This window comes from Mobula hypostoma, chromosome 5, assembly GCF_963921235.1.
Source record: "Mobula hypostoma chromosome 5, sMobHyp1.1, whole genome shotgun sequence".
NCBI lineage: Eukaryota > Metazoa > Chordata > Chondrichthyes > Myliobatiformes > Myliobatidae > Mobula > Mobula hypostoma.
In genome coordinates, this window is record NC_086101.1 from 7,098,191 (window position 1) to 7,113,976 (window position 15,786).

Consider the following 15,786-nt stretch of genomic DNA (forward strand, 5'->3'; position numbering starts at 1 on the left):
CACCTCTCACCTGCCAGTATCTGACACATTTCCACACCCCACCCCTCCCTCATCTACCTATCACCCCCTCACCTGGATCCACCCATCACCTGTCCATTTCCCTCCACATATGTTACCTGACACGCTGGGAGACTCCGCCGCTTCGTGTGTTACCAACACTACATGTCCCGTGTTACCAAGATTCACCCTGACCTTCCTCTCCCAGTTAGCACCACCACCACTTGTCCCAGTTACCCGGTCAGTCCCGGTGGACTTTAGCACCCGGGAGAACCGGGGAGCTCAGGACCCGCCACCCGCGGCTGCTGCTGAATCCGCAGTGTTTCTGTTCCGTTGACGGATGCGGTGAACGAGTGAAGATTAATGGATCGATAATTCTGAAATCGTGTTTATTTCAGTCTCCGCACATTTATATTTACACTGACTTACTCCTGACGCCGGTCCCGGACCCGACCCGTTTACAGACCCGGAGCGGAACCGGAGCAGATTCTCAGCCACTGGTTTGGATATACAGTCCCGAATAAAGGATAAAGTTTCTCCGTGAATTTATTCCCAGTGAAGGTGTGGAGATGGGACTTGGTCTGCGCGTTGCAAAATGACACTGTCCCGGACTCGTAACTGAGATAAACTCCCACCCTCCCGGGGATGGGACCGGCAGGGAGACGGGATCGAGGGGAGGTGTGGACCTTCATCTCGTCATTAAACCGCCCGATGATCCAGAATCCGGTCTCCGGACTCAGTGTGACCCCTCCCTTCCTCTCCACAGACTCTGCGGCGACTCCCAGAATCCAGCCCCGATTCCCCGTCACCTCCACCTCCCAGTAATGTCTCCCCGATGTGAATCCCTCTGATCCCAGCACAAAAGCCCAGACTGTGAACCTCTTCCCGGTGTCAGGGAGATTCCTCCGGGTCCCGGTACATCTCACACTCTTCCGATCCTCAGACACCTCGAGCTCCGGTTGTGCCGTTTCCACATCCAGGGTGACAGAGACTGAGGGGAGAAGCAGAGAATTAGAGAGTCCCCGGGGATCGCGGGGAGACTCGGGCAGCGCGACCCCGGGACCGGGGGAGAGGCCGACAGGACCCTTTCCTGGGGTTTTACCCAAACACAGCGGATGGACAACCAGCATGTTTCCGAGAATTTCCTCGACATGGAGAGCGGATTTTCCTCGATCAACACACACAAAATTCTGGAGGATCTCAGCGGGTCGAGCAGCGTGTATTAAGGGAGATGTACAGTCGATGTTTCAAGCCGAGACCTTTCCTCAAAAATGGAAAGAAGGGCGGGGGTTAACAGTAGATAGATGTGAGGAATGAGTGGAGCAACAGCTCGAAGAAGATAAGGTGAATGAACACTGGAGGCATTTAAAATGCAGGTAAGGCCGAATTCATTCGTGCCGACCAACTCATTTTAATGATCTAGTTCCATTTGCCTATATTGGGCATTACTCCTTTAATCCTTTCCTACACATGTACCTGTCCAAGCAACAAATACAAAATGCTGGAGGAACCCAGCACTCCAGGCAGCATCCATGGAAAAAAGTAAAGTCAACGTTTCGGCAGGACTGGAGAGAAAAGGCTGAGGAGTAGATTTAAAGGTGGGTGTCCGGAGGGAGGGAGAACCACCAGGTGATAGGTGAAACCCGGAGGAGGAGGGATGAAGTAATAAGCTAGGAAGTTGATTGGCAAAATGAGCTGAGAGGGGGAAAAGGGGATGGGAAATGGAGAAGGGGGAGGGGTGGTTTGGGGGCATTACAGGAAGTTTAAGATTAATGTTCTTGCCATCATGTTGGAGGCTCCCCAAGTGGAATAAAAGGTGTTGTTCCTCCAACCCAAGTGTGGCCTTATCCCGACAGTGGAGGACATATCAGAATGGGAATGGGAAATAGACACTGGGAGATCTCGTTCTGGCGGACGTAGCGTAGATGCTCGGCAAAGCAGTCTCCTGAACTACGTTGGGTCTCGCTGATATACAGGAGGCCACTTTGGGAACACCGGACACAGTACATAACCACAACAGACTCAGGTCAAGTGTCACCTCAGCTGGAGGGACTGTTTAGGGCCCTGGATGGTAGTGAGAGAGAATGTGTAGAGGCAAGTGTAGAACTTGTTCCGCTTGCAAGGATCAGTGCCAGGAGGGAGATCTGTGGGGAGGGACAAACAGACAAGGGAATTGCATGGGGCAGGAGGGAAAGATGTAATTGGTGGTGGGATCTCATTGGATATGGCAGAAGTTTTGGAGAATTATTTGCTGAACACAGAGGCTGGCGGGATGGTAGTTGAGGACAACAGGAACCCTATTCCTGGTAGGGTGGCGGAGGATAGGCTAAGAGAAGACGTGCATAAAATGGAAGAGATGCATTTGAGGGCAGTGTTGATGGTGGCGGAAGGGAAACCCCTTTCTATGAAAAAGGAGGATATTTCCTTCATTCTAGAATGAAAAGCCTCATCCTGAGAGCAGATGTGGTGGAGACGGAGGGGTTCAGAGAAAGAAATGGCATTTTTACAGGTAGCAGGGTGGGAGGAGGTATAGTCCAGGTCACTGTGAGAGTCCATTGGTTTATAATGGATAGTTGTCTCTTGAGATAGAGACAGAGAGATCAAGAAGGGGAAGGGAGGTATCAGAAATGGACCAGAAATGGGCAGGGTGAAAGCTGGAGGCAAAGTCGATGAAGTTGACGGGTTCAGCATGGGTGCAGGAAGCAGCACCAATGCAGTCATCAGTGTTGTGTAGGGGAAGTGTGGGATGGTCACCAGTGTGGGCTTGGAACACAGACTGTTCCATGTAGCCAACAATTAGGCATAGCTGGACCCATGGCTCCACCTTTTGTCTAAATGAAGTGGGAGGAGCCAAAGGAGAATTTATTGAGAGTGAGGATGAGTTCCGCTAAGCAGAGGAGAGTGGCGGTAGAGAGGAGCTGGTTAGCTCTGGTGTCCAGAAAAAAATGGAGAGCTTTGAGGCCTTTCCTGTCCCAATGTCTTTTACATAGAAACATAGAAAATAGATGCAGGAGTAGGCCATTCGGCCCTTCAAGCCTGCACCGCCATTTATTATGATCACGGCTGATCATCCAACTTAGAACCCTGCACCAGCCTTCCCTCCATACCCTCTGATCCCCGTAGCCACAAGAGCCATATCTAACTCCCTCTTAAATATAGCCAATGAACTGGCCTCAACTGTTTCCTGTGGCATAGAATTCCACAGATTCACCACTCTCTGTGTGAAGAAGTTTTTCCTAATCTTGGTCCTAAAAGGCTTCCCCTTTATCCTCAAACTGTGACCCCTCGTTCTGGACTTCCCTAACATCGGGAACAATCTTCCTGCATCTAGCCTGTCCAATCCCTTTAGGATTTTATACGTTTCAATCAGATCCCCCCTCAACCTTCTAAATTCCAACGAGTACAAGCCCAGTTCATCCAGTCTTTCATCATATGAAAGTCCTGCCATCCCAGGAATCAATCTGGTGAACATTCTTTGTACTCCCTCTATGACAAGGATGTCTTTCTTCAGATTAGGGGACCAAAACTGCACAGAATACTCCAGGTGTGGTCTCACCAAGGCCTTGTACAACTGCAGTAGTACCTCCCTGCTCCTGTACTTGAATCCTCTTGCTATAAATGCCAGCATACCATTCGCCTGTAACGAAACTGTAATGAAAACCAATTTCCCCCGGGATCAATATAGTATGTCAATAAACAATAAACAGTCAATAAATGGAAGTACTGAGTACAGGAGATGGGATGTTATGCTGAAGTTGTATGAGATGTTGGTGAGGTCTAATCTGGGGTATTGTGTGCAGTTTTGGTCACCTACCTGCAAGAAACATGTAAATAAGGATGAAAGAGAACAGAGAACATTTACAGGGATGTTGCTTGGACTGGAGGACCTGATTTATAAGGAAAGATTGAACAGGTTAAGACTTTATTCCTTGTAATGTAGAAGGCTGAGGGGAGATGGAGAGGTATACAAAATTATGAGGAGAGTAAATGCAAATGGTGGGTAGGACTGCAACTGGAGGTCATGTGTGAGGGTGAAAGGTGAAAAGTTTAAGGGGAACATGAGGGGAAACTTCTTCACTCAGAGGGTTGTGAAGAGTGTGGAATGAGCTGCCAGTGCAGGTGATACATGTAAACTCGATTTCAATGTTCAAGAGAAGTTTGGACAGGTACATGGATTGCAGAGGTGTTGAGGGTTATGGTCACGGTGCAGGTCGATGGGAGTAGGCAGTTTAAATGTGATGGCATGAACCGGATGGGCCAAAGGGCCTGTTTCTGTGTTCTACTTTTCTGTCACTCTCTGACTCTAGTACAAAAACAAACTGGTTAGGAAGTTAATTGGTCATTGTAAAATCTCCTTTGATTAAGCTAGTGTTGAAGAGCGACTGTTGCTGGGTGGAGCAGGTCATTGGTCTGGGACGGCCTGTTTCACACTGTATCTAAATAAATAAATAACCTCTTCACTGTCCATGAAACCACCAATTTTAGAGTCCTCCACAAACCTACTAAACATGTCACCTACATTCTCTCCAAATCATTCATAAAAATGATGAAAAACAGTGGACCCAGCACCGATCCCTGCAGCACAACCACTGGTCACAGGACTCCACCCAGACAATTCTGTATCCTATTCCAGATCGTACTGTATCCCATGTGATCTAACTCTCTGCTACCTTGTCAAATCCCTCGCTAAACTCCATGGAGACGATGTCTACTGCACTTTCATCAGCTGTAATTTATTTATTGAGATACAGCACGGAATAGGCCCTTCCGGCCCTTTGACCCCCACCACCCAGAAACCCCTGATTTAATCCGAGCCTGACCATGGGACAAGTTACAATGACCCCCACCATCCAGAAACCCCTGATTTAATCTGAGCCTAACAACTGGATAATTGAACTGTGGGAGGAACTGGAGCACCTCGAGGAAACCCACACATTCACGGGGAGAATGTACCAGGGAAGTCCAGTCCATAAGCCGAACATCAGTGGTGGGAAAGTTTCTGAGAGACAGGATCAAACAGCATTTGGAAAGACGAGGACTGATCAGGGACAGTCAGCACGGCGTTGTGCATGGAAAATCACGTCTCACAAATTCCAGTTTGTTGAAGAGGTGACAGAGAGGATTGACCAGGACAGGGTGGTAGACATTGTCCACATGAACTTCACCAAGGCCTTTGATGTTGATCATAGACCACACTTGAAGTTTGTGTGCATTTCTGGGTCCCCGACTCTGGGAAGGATGTCATTACAGGAAGATGTTACCAGGGCTGGAGGGCTTGGGTTAAAAGGAGAGACTGGATAAGCTGGGGCTATTTACCTGGAGCGTCGGATGTTGAGGGGGGGCCCCTTTTCAAGGTACATAAAATCATGAGATCAGATGTAAAGTGCATACACCTGGTCTCTTTCCCCAGAATAACAGAGGGCAGAGATTGAAGAGAAAGTTTTTTAAGCAATCTGTGAGGGAAGTGGGTACATGTGGAATTTTCTGTCAGAGGAAGCTGTAGAAACCGGTATAATTAATACATTTTATAATAAATTTAGACAGGTACATGGATAGGAAATGGTTAGAGGAATATGGGACAAGCACACGGAAATGTGTCTGTTTTTCTGTTGATGTGTTCCACTTTGATGGTGCATTTGGATATGTGTCACTGTGTGAGTGTGTGTTGGTTGTGGTAAATATCAGCGAGTGTGTGTTCACATTGAAGGTGAGGGTGCACATTGAAGTATTGTATGTTACAGTGTGTCTTCACATGTCCAGTGTATGTTGAAAATGTGTGACATGTGTGTGAATTCAGCAAGTAAAAACCATTCACTGTGTCTGAAGAGAGAGAATGGTTTCCATGTCACTGAGGGAAATAACATAGAAACATAGAAAATAGGTGCAGGAGTAGGCCATTCGGCCCTTCGAGCCTGCACCGCCATTTATTATGATCATGGCTGATCATCCAACTCAGAACCCAGCCTTCCCTCCATACCCCCTGACCCCTGTAGCCACAAGGGCCATATCTAACTTCCTTTTAAACATAGCTAATGAACTGGCCTCAACAGTTTGCTGTGGCAGAGAATTCCACAGATTCACCACTCTCTGTGTGAAGAAGTTTTTCCTAACCTCGGTCCTAAAAGGCTTCCCCTCTATCCTCAAAATTTGACCCCTCGTTCTAGACCTCCCCAACATCGGGAACAATCTTCCCGCATCTAGCCTGTCCAATCCCTTTAGGATCTTATACGTTTCAATCAGATCCCCCCTCAATCTTCTAAATTCCAATGAGTACAAGCCCAGTTCATCCAGTCTTTCTTCATATGAAAGACCTGCCATCCCAGGAATCAATCTGGTGAACCTTCTTTGTACTCCCTCTATGGCAAGGATGTCTTTCCTCAGATTAGGGGACCAAAACTGCACACAATACTCCAGGTGTGGTCTCACCAAGGCCTTGTACAACTGCAGTAGTACCTCCCTGCTCCTGTACTCGAATCCTCTTGCTATAAATGCCAGCATACCGTTCGCCTTTTTCACCGCCTGCTGTACCTGCATGCCCACTTTCAATGACTGGTGTATAATGACACCCAGGTCTCATTGCACCTCCCCTTTTCCTAATCGGCCACCATTCAGATAATAATCTGTTTTCCTATTTTTGCCACCAAAGTGGATAACTTCACATTTATCCACATTAAATTGCATCTGCCATGAGTTTGCCCACTCACCCAACCTATCCAAGTCACCCTGCATCCTCTTAGCATCCTCCTCACTGCTAACACTGCCACCCAGCTTCGTGTCATCTGCAAACTTGGAGATGCTGCATTTAATTCCCTCATCCAAGTCATTAATATATATTGTAAACAACTGGGGTCCCAGCACTGAGCCTTGCGGTACCCCACTAGTCACCGCCTGCCATTCTGAAAAGGTCCCGTTTATTCCCACTCTTTGCTTCCTGTCTGCTAACCAATTCTCCACCCACACCAATACCTTACCCCCAATACCGTGTGCTTTAAGTTTGCACACTAATCTCCTGTGTGGGACCTTGTCAAAAGCCTTTTGAAAATCCAAATATACCACATCCACTGGTTCTCCCCTATCCACTCTACTAGTTACATCCTCAAAAAATTCTATGAGATTCGTCAGACATGATTTTCCTTTCACAAATCCATGCTGACTTTGTCCGATCATTTCACCGCTTTCCAAATGTGCTGTTATCACATCCTTGATAACTGACTCCAGCAGTTTCCCCACCACCGACGTTAGGCTAACCGGCCTATAATTCCCCGGTTTCTCTCTCCCTCCTTTTTTAAAAAGTGGGGTTACATTAGCCACCCTCCAATCCTCAGGAACTAGTCCAGAATCTAACGAGTTTTGAAAAATTACAATGTATAATGCTGAGGCCCTGACTATAATCTGACAATCCTTCTAGTTTATGTGTGTGAGCGAGATTTGCCAGACCAGTTATGCTGTGTGGGCTTCTCCCATCGTTTACCGAGGTCAATGCTGATCGGTGTGTCCGGGTGCAGTCTGACAATGCTTCAAGGCCACATCGGGAGCACCGGACGCAGTGTATCACCCCAGCCGACTCACAGGTGAAGTGTCGCCTCACCTGGAAGGACTGTTTGGGGCCCTGAATGGTGGTAAGGGAGGAAGTGTAAGGGCATGTGTAGCACTTGTTCCGCTTACAAGGATAAGTGCCAGGAGGGAGATCAGTGGGGAGGGATGGGGGGGGGGGGACAAATGGACAAGGGAGTGGCGTAGGGAGCGATCCCTGCAGAAAGCAGAGTAGTGGGGAGGGAAAGATGTGCTTAGTGGTGGGATGCCGTTGGAGGTGGCGGAAGTTACGGAGAATAATATGTTGGACCCGGAGGCTGGTGGGGTGGTAGGTGAGGACCAGGGGAACCCTATTCCTAGTGGGGTGGCGGGAGGATGGAGTGAGAGCAGATGTGCGTGAAATGGGGGAGATGCGATTGAGAGCAGAGTTGATGGTGGAGGAATGCATTGACATGTTTTTTCCAGTATGAATGGGATCAGGATGCTGTGGTTCATCTAACAGTCCCGTGAATTGGTTATATTTTGCCCCAGTGTTGGTGTGTTCAGGGGTCTGACTTCTCCAGATGATCATGTGACAGTGATGTCTCCCTACAGGTGGGGTTGTTGCCGGAATAAACTTCACTTCCCCTTCAGCCAAATTTTGTGTCTAATTATTAATTGTGTCTGAAATAAGGGCAGATGAATCTGTATGTTTTACCTTGCTTAATACCATCAAACGCTTCTCCCAACGTTATGTTGAACAAATAGGGGTGGTAGAATTTTTCAGACAGTAGGGCACCATCTGTCACTGACAATATCTGGGCATCATCACTGATCCTGTAAATATTATACATGTAGTTATAAACTGAGCATCAGTAATATTTGAACTATTTTACAAATCCATACAGAGTTTCAGTATAGACCATGTCCTACCTCCTCTTCCGATGAGCTTCCTCCTGAAATAAATCAAACACAGATCTCAACTGACTGAGACTGACCATTGGCATCGCAATATCAGGAATCTGAGCCAAGTTATTAAAAGCTGCCTGGAGCTGAGGAGGATGATGGCGCTTAACAACGACTGCTTTGCTAGCATCTCCGGAAACAGCTCTATTTCTATCTTTAGTATCTCTATTTTTCCTGGAGTTACACGCTGCTTTCGGTTCTTTGCGGGAATGAGACCCAGTCTCGGGGTCTCACGACTGGCCGCTGTTCAATATATTGAGGATGCGGCCTGGAAGACTAGCACGCCTTCAAGTTCCGAGATTATGTGACTTTGGAGGTGGGCAGACTCGAGGTCAGTGCCTCTGCAGGGAATCGTTGTGTCGTGGGAGATGGAAGATCGAAAGCAACAAGCTGGCTGCTGGCTGTGTGACCAGAGACCTGAGTCCTTTTGGCACAGAGCTTGAAAAAAAACAATGCAGCACACTTTTAACATTGTAAATCAGTGAGTTGTTTGTTATGTTTTCCCTCTCGCTGTGAAATGGGTCATCTCTTTTTCCCTTTACAGGGACAGAGAGCCTGTGTTATGCTGAATCACTGGGTGAGTGAGTAGTCTTTGGGGTACTGCAAGTCTGTGTCTTTATATTGATGCTTTACTGCACGCTTGAGTGCTCGGTAGAGGGTGCTGATGCTTTTTTGCTGATGAGGGAGGGTGGGTGGTCGTTGTCTTGCTACTGCTTATGCGTGGAAGGGCGTAGCTGGGGCTGCTTTGAGGTTCTAATATTTAACTCATTCATTCTTTGGGGCATACCTTCATTTTTGTGGATGTTTGTGAAGAAAAAGAATTTCAGGATGTGTATTGTATACATTTCTCTGACATTAAATGTACCTTTGAAAATTTGAAAACTCCCACTAATCTCATGGAGAAAGAGGAACACAGAACCACAGGAGAAAGTACAAGGAATGTTTATGAAAATTATACCATGACTGAGAGGATGGATCTTACAGGAGAGACTGGACAGGTTGTGCATTTTTATCTGGATACGCTGTCAGGGAAGATCAGATGGCGGAATTTAACATTCCAAATGGATTTGATGGGGTGTAAGTGGAGAAAATATTTCTGTTTTTATGACACCAAAAGACAAAGATAAAACAACATTTGGTTGTTAACAAATCCTACAAGAAATGTGGTGAAGAGAATATCAGAAACACACTCATAACCTGTGATGTTAATTGGGAGTTACTCTGAGTATCAGGGGATATTATACGTGGGAATCACAGAAATGATCACCAGCTCAGTGCTCTGATCAGTGTAACTCATTCCCGAGAAGGTTGCAGACTGTCCTGCGATGTACAGACGTTGTGAGAGGCCGGTTTGGGACAATGATAATTCTGAACAGTCAGGACGTCTACATGGTGGAAATCAGTTTACAACAACTGTATTTGAGAAAAAATACATCATTTTGTGACTGTGCACTTTTACAGAAACAAACTGAAATCTCTCACCATGAGGAATGTGATATTTTCTTGTTGATCCATCTGTTCCTGTAACTTTGAGATTTCCTTCTGGATAGAATTTAAATTCTCTTGAATCTCTCGAAGATTTTTTTCCATTGGATTCAGAATCCTCTCCTCTTCTTCCCTGAGATCTCAGAGTGCACGCTGCTCTTTCTCTGTGAGAACCCAGCGCAGTTCAGCAAAATGGGATGTGATCTGGGACTGAAGGCTGTGTGACTGTTCCTGTCAATGAAAGGAGAGGCTGGTTTACTATTTGAAACTAGTGTTGTATTTCCTTCTGACATGGAAGGTAACCATTCAGCCCATTAATGTTTCTGCTGGTTTTCAGAACAATCCCCTCCGTCACATTCCCCCACATCTCCCTGAAATATATACTCTGTCTCTGACCCACTGACTCCGACCTGATTCACAAACCACCCAACTTACAGTAGCCAATTTACCGTTCAACCATGCAATGTCGGTTAAAGGAAGGTACTGGTTACAGGGAGAACATGCAAACTCCACGCGGACAGCTCCAGGGGTCGGGATCTTTCCCAGGTTACTGGAGCTGCGATACTCTGCTATTCTGCATTGAAGGAAACAAAACTATGCAGCGAATTTGTAAATTCTGCTCAGGAGACTCACCCGAACTCCAGAAATCTTTTCTTTCTGTTGTTGCTCCATTTCCACAAAATCAGATTTCTTTTTTGTGAGAGAGTCTAAGGAAGATTTAACCCGATCCTGGGAATCAGAGAGTGAAGATATTAGACCAAAATATGCAACTAGGTAAACAGCTGATCAAAACCTGGTTACTTTTACTTTGTAGATTTCAACGGCTTCGTTAACCGGCATGAAGTGGTGAGACTTGTGTTCCAGTGCATCTCTACAGATCAGGCAGATCAGTGTCTTGTCCGTCTCACAGAACAGCTTCAGTTCTTCCTCATGTTTCTCGCAGTGAAGTTTACTTTCCTTCTCTTTCGGATTCAGGCTTAGTTTTCGAGCTTTCTCAGACAGATTTGCTAAAACCCGATTGACCCTGAGGGTGCGGTCTGCAAACTGCTCTCTACATTCTGGGCAGGAGTTTCTCTCCTCCCTTTCCCAATACCGTGTGATGCAGAAGCGGCAGAAGTTGTGTCCGCAGTCCAGTATAACCGGATCGGTGAAGAATTCCAGGCAGATGGAACAAATTACCTCCTCGGTTAAACTCTCGACCTGTCCTTTCAAAGCCATGTTAACTCTCGGGACTTCCTGGTTCCGGAACCATTCACCTTCGGGGAGCTGCTGAACGCCTGCTGTACCGCGATTGTCCACTAGGGGCGCTGCAGTCTCGGGAATGAATGTTCCTTTTCAGTGAGCAGGAATCGTGTTCATTTCCACAGCAAGGATCAGAAACGCATTAAACAGCTGTTTTTAAACAGAAACACATTAAGGCCAGAGAGAAGGGCTTGGTTCAGTCTACGGCAGAACTGAAGGGGCAAGTCCTGAAAAGAGAGACAAAATGGACAGTAAATACAGGAATCTGGACTGAAAATGGCTGCAGTAACTCAGCGGATCAGACAGCATTTGTGGAGAAATATAGACAGAAGATACTCCAGGTTGAGACAGTCCGGATGAAGGTCCTCGAACTGAGATGTCGATTGTCTATTTAACTCCTCTGGTATTTTAAGTGTGTTGCTCTGCAATCTCCACGTCACTGAGTCTGACAGTCTTCATCAGGCAGCTTCCACAGCAGCAGCTCGAGGGACAGAGGGACTGGGGGTTGGGTTGTGGGTGTGGGGACCAGTCTCCCACTAAAATATGGTTCAGATGGAACAGCAGAGAAAGAACCTACCAGACAGCAGTGGTTAGTTTCGGGAACAAGTCAATTTATTCAGACCCTGTTACAGTGAACATCGGGCAACACATCGAGTGTCATCGCAAAGATACTCCACTGAGTTAATGATCTTACGGGTTCCTGCTATACAATGGTGACATGTGGATTTCACAAAAAATGATCAGGAATCTATATTTCTCTGTAGTATTTGATCTTTAATTATTTCTCTGTGGTCTCTCTCTATCTCACTGACAACCAATTCCCAATGCTGTCTGTAATACATTGTTTTCATTTCTGACCCTGTTTTTCTGCCGTGACTCTCCTTATCTGATGATAAACTCTCCTGCCCTGGTCTGCAATCCAACCTCCACCTGTTTACCTTTGATCCAGTGAGCTTCACCTTGCTGACTGAACACATCCACAGTCTAATCACTGTACTGACTGTCATATCGTCACCTCTCAGTGACCTTCTCCCTTCGTCTAATTAATTTTAACCATAATTTCCCAGATTGTAAGGAACCTAGTTTAAACATTTTATAAGCTTTCCAATTTGTCTTAGATTCCTGAGATCCCTTCCTCAGATATCACTGCCTGACACTGCGTGATGTGATTGTCACTTGCCACCTATCAGCCCAGGCCTGGATATTGCCCAGGTCTTACTGCATTTGTGTTGTGGGCTGCTTCATTATCTGAGGAGTGGTAGATGGTGCTGAACATTGTGTCGTCATCAGTGACCATCCCGACCTCTGACTTTACGATGGACAGAAGGTCGTTGATGAAGCAGCTGAGGGTGTTTGGGCCGAGGACTCTGTCCTGGGGAGTGCCTGTAGAGATGTCCTGTGGCTGAGATGATCAACTCCAAACACCACAGCCATCTTCTTTGATTCTCACTGAATACCCCATTATTCCTTCACTTGATATATTTATTTTATAATTCTTAGTGATGTTATGTCTGTGCACTGCACTACTGCTGCAAAGCAACACATTTCACATCAGATATAACAGATATAATAAACCCGATTCTGATTCTCTTTCCGCAGATCAGTCAGGCCCAGTGACCCGTCTAATCCGAGCTCTCCCAATCATGTGTGTAAACCCTCCCAACACCTCAGTTTATCCATCAGATCACACACACCTCTAAACACAACGGTGAGATATTACAGAAGGCAGGACCCTCAAGTCAGGCCGGGGCTCCTGCAGGGTGCAATGTTTCATCGTCCCTCTGTAAACAAGAGACATTTGGCCTGCCGGCCTCCGTGCTGATGTTCCTGTTTCCGGTGAGCTCAGTGACATTGAGTCATTCAGCACGGAAACTGCTGCTGGAAGATCATTTTTATTTATATTTCAAAATATACTTTATTCAAAAATAAATATATACAATAAACCATTCAATAACTTTTCATCCTTTACATACGTTTGCATTATACACAGTACATATCCGTATTTATAGCCACCCACGTGGCACTCCAGTAGTTCAGCTTACCATATCATTGTTGAGGGGTATACTCCCTGCCCCCCGACCCCTCCCACTCCCGTGGGTGGAGAAACCTATACTGTGGTCCTTCCCCACCGGGCCCTTGCGGTGGCTGCACCGAGTTTCAGTGCGTCCCTCAGCACGTACTCCTGCAGCCGAGAATGTGCCAGTCGGCAGCATTCTCCCACGGACATCTCCATGTGCTGGTAGATCATCAAGTTTCGGGCCGACCAAACAGCGTCTTTCACCGAGTTGATGATCTGCTGGCAGCACCGGATGTTGGTCTCCGTGTGTGTCCCCCGGGAACAGCCCGCAGATCAGAGAGTCCTCTGTTACGCAGCTGCTGGGGATGAAACATGACACTAGCCCGTCCATCCTCCTCCACACCCTCTTTGCGAACTTTGCGAACAAAGAGGTGGGTCACAGACTCCTCCTCACTGCAGTCCTCCCGTGGGCAGTGGGGTGCGGAGCCGACGTTCCGGGCGTACAGGAGGGCTCTGACTGGGAGGGCCCCTCTCACCGCCAGCCAGGCGAGGTCTTGTTGCCTGTTGGTGAGATCTGGCGATGAGGCATTTTGCCAGATGAACTGGACAGTTTGCTCAGGGAACCACACCACTGTATCCATCACGTCCTTCTCCTGCAGTGTCTGCAGGACATTACGTGCCGACCAGTGCCTGATGGCCCTGTGGTCAAAGGCGTTCTCCTGGAAGAACTTTGCAACGTAGGACAGGTATGCCGGCAACGACCAGCTGACTGGGGCGTTGCGCGGGAGTGGGGGCAGACCCATCCTTCGTAGCCAGGGCGATAGGTAGAACCTGGGCACATAGTGGTACTTGGTGCCCACATACCTGGGTTCTACACACAACCTGATGCAGCCACATACGAAGCTGGCCATCAAGGTGAGGGCGACATTGGGGACGTTCTTGCCCCCGTTGTCCAGGGACATGTGCATGACGGTCCGTCTCACCCGCTCCATCTTGGATCCCCAGACGAATCTGAAGACAGCTAGGGTGATTTCCGAGCTGTAGGAGCGGGGGACGGGCCAGACCTGCGCCAAGTACAGCAGCCCTGAGAGCACCTCACACCTGATGACCAGGTTCTTGCCCGTTATCGACAGGGAGCGCCCTCCCCACAGTCCCAGTTTCTGTTTCACCTTAGCAGTCCGCTCCTGCCAGTTCTTGTTGCACGCCTCAGCCCCTCCGAACCAGATCCCCAACACCTTCACGTGGTCAGACCTGATGGTGATCGATCGGTCGGGCCAGTTGCCGAAGAGCATGGCTTCGCTCTTCGTGCGGTTGACCCCGGCCCCCGACGCTAGCTCGAACTGTTCTCAGGTGCCAATCAACCTGCGAACTGACATCGGATCAGAGCAGAAGACGGTGACGTCGTCCATGTACAGGGAGGTTTTCACTTGGGTCCCTCCACTGCCTGGCAGCGTCACCCCTCTTATGCCCTCATCCCTCCTGATGGCTTCCGCAAACGGTTCTATGCAGCAGACAAACAAGACAGGGGAAAGGAGACAGCCCTGCCTGACTCCAGACCTGATGAGGAAGCTGTCTGTTTCGCACCCGTTAACCTGGACTGCACTACGGATGTCTGTGTAGAGCAGTCTAATCCAATTCCGGATTCCTTCCCCAAATCCCATTTTGGAGAGCACGTCCGCCATGTACGTGTGCGATATCCTGTCGAGGGCTTTCTTCTGGTGAAAGCTGACCAGGCAGGCGTCCACCCCCCTGTCCTGCACGTAGGCGATGGTGTCCCTCAGCAGCGCGAGGCTGTCTGAGATCTTCCTGCCCGGTACAGCACAGGTTTGGTCCGGGTGGATCACATGTCCCAGAGCAGACTTGACCCTGTTGGCGATAGCCTTGGACAGGATCTTGTAATCCACATTCAGGAGAGAGATGGGTCTCCAATTTCTAATGTCCTCCCTTTCCCCCTTCTGCATGTAGATGAGGGTGATGATGCCCTTCCTCATGGACTCAGACATACTGCCGGCCAGAAGCATAGCGTTGTACACTTCCAGCAGGTCTGGGCCCATCCAGTTCCACAGAGCCGAGTACAACTTAGCCGGTAAGCCGTCGCTTCCGGGAGTCTTACCCGACCCAAAGGAACGGATGGAGCCTGTCAGCTCGTCCAGGGTCAGTGGCTGATCCAGACTCTCCCGCTTGCCGTCGTCTAAGACCTGTGTGATAGACGACAGGAAGTTGCGGGAGGCTGTGGATTCTGTGGCCTTTTCGTCGTACAGACCGGCATAGAAGGACTTGCAGATCCTCAGTATGTCGGTCTGCGAGGACGCGACTGAGCCGTCCTCTTCCTTAAGGTTGTGGATCACAGAGCTCCCCCTGTGCACCTTTTGGAAGAAGAAGCGTGAGCACCTCTCGTCCTGCTCCACGGTTTGGACCCTTCATCGGAAGATGATCTTGGAGGATTCAGCGGCGAGGTGCTGGGCTTGCCGGCCCTTCACCTCTCGCAATTCCTCCCTGACATCCACCCCCTTCGACTGCAGAAGGAGAAGTTGCTGCAACTCTGTCTGGAGTTTACGCAGTTCCCT

The 15,786-nt window shown here is 48.3% G+C and overlaps 1 pseudogene; it reads right to left on the reverse strand.

Moving 5' to 3' along the window:
* Window positions 1-390: 390 nt before the first annotated feature.
* Window positions 391-11,528, reverse strand: LOC134346537 (E3 ubiquitin-protein ligase TRIM39-like; annotated as a pseudogene).
* Window positions 11,529-15,786: the final 4,258 nt, after the last annotated feature.